The sequence below is a fragment of the Morone saxatilis genome, unplaced genomic scaffold (assembly GCF_004916995.1).
Source record: "Morone saxatilis isolate NCDOM2014 unplaced genomic scaffold, NCSU_SB_2.0 Contig12, whole genome shotgun sequence".
Classification (NCBI taxonomy): Eukaryota; Metazoa; Chordata; class Actinopteri; family Moronidae; genus Morone; species Morone saxatilis.
Genome location: NW_023339674.1, coordinates 20,657,679 through 20,659,645, shown reverse-complemented (window position 1 = coordinate 20,659,645; position 1,967 = coordinate 20,657,679).

Below are 1,967 nucleotides of genomic sequence, written 5' to 3'. Positions count from 1 at the left end.
TGGATGAAATGATGCACAGCACTTCAGAATATCTCAATCTGAGGTAATGATGCAGCCACTGTGTCTTGGGTTTCAATGTTATAACATGTAGCTCCAGCCTCCTAGGTGTGGGGACATGCATGTACATGCAGTATAAGGAGGAAAATAATCTCTTCATGAGGTCCATTTAGCAGCTGCTCTGGAGCTTTTGATCATTTCACATGATTTTCATCAGAAGATGGGAGTTTTCCCAGCTGACATGGATTTTTTTTCAGAGCATTTTATCCTATTTGTGATGAGACTGGTTTCTCAATTGGTGTTTCCAAGCTCAACAAATGGCATTTGAACCTCAGTTTTCAACCCAACATGGACCAGAAGTCCTTAAAGTTGTCACACAAACGATGGAGTAAGTATGAAGTAAAATGATCACTCTGTAGTCTGTGTTTTTATTATCTACTAATAACCACAGGTAATAATGGGCACAGATATATTTTATAGTCTAAAGATATGAAAGGAACTTTACGGAGTGCTTCATGATGCTGATTGTGAGGACGGTGAGTGAGAACAGATCCCACCATCGGGTTTGAAAGGCAGTTCTGTAGGTTTGTCAGCTCTAGAGCCAAATTATCACTCATAAACCAAGAGTGATTGATATTTGCCATTTATGATAGTGTAAAACATTTAGCAGTGGGTGGAATATGAAGGAGCAGGAGATAATAACAGAGAGACACCCAAATATTGTATATTGTATTTCATAGGCAGAGTGCAGAAATGTGATCTCCCCTCTCTGTTTTACAACCGACTGCAACTGCTTCTTTTCAAGATTATGAAAAATGATTAATAATTAGGGAATCTTTAAAGAGCATTTTCACCTCACAAAAAATAAGACAGCAAAAACAACTATTTGTATTAAAATTGTTTTTATTAATTGTTTTACAGAAAAAGAAAAATCCAGTTGTTTTGATGCCCACAGTACACACTGTTGCCCTAATAGGGTGGGGGTGGTACATTTTTGGATACTTTTAATATAGGTGATCAGATTTGAAGAGAAAAGAGTAGTAGCAGTAGATGGTTACAGGGACATTTAAAGAGATATTTACAAGTTCAAGTTGAAGAAGTTTAAGAGAAACAGGATGAAGGCAGATTTAGTCCATAGTTGCAAATTTTGAGGCATTGCTTTTTCATAATCCATACAATATTAAGCCAGTCATTTCCTCCTATAGCCCCACTCCTGTAGGCTTGTGAAGACTATCCTGCTCCACCCCCAGCAGAGCTCCACATCAGCTCAACACTCTGCTTTTTTGTGTGTGTTTGCACAGTTTATCTGCTCATACATATATTTCTCTCAAACAGCTTGCCCAAACAGGCAAAGGGACAATGTTCAGCCCGCCCTGCCCCTCCATAACTCGTCACTGAAAAACCCTTCCTCATAAAGAAACAAAAAAAAAACAACACTTCCTCACACTGCACGGCTCTGCTGCTGTCACCAGATGGAAACCAAACAGTGTCCAGCCCACATGCGACATCAACTCCTCTCCAACAGATTTTTGGTGCCGTAATCACTCCAAAAAACCGGATATGCTTGTTGTGCGGGGAGAGAAAGCGACGCGGCGTTGGAGCACAGAATGAGAGAGGCGCGGCGGGGGCGCAGGATACACGGACTGAAGCGGAGAGACGGGTTTTTTTTTAGTTTTTTCGGGGCTCGGGAGGACGCCATACGGGCACGATGAGCGCAGTGAAAGTTGAAGAAGAGGAGAAAAGAGATGGCCAGGCTTTGAGTCCACGTAACCGCTGAACAGCGACTTCATATCAGGTAGAGGGGGGATCGATGTTTGTGGAAACCCGCACGGACGCACAATGGCGCGCAGAGATGATTTATACATGTGGCATATGTGCGTGTTATTAACCCCTGCAGTCTGCTCCCTTTTTCCTTCTGCTTGCGTGTGCCCTCTTCCTCTATATATATCACACACAGACACACACACACA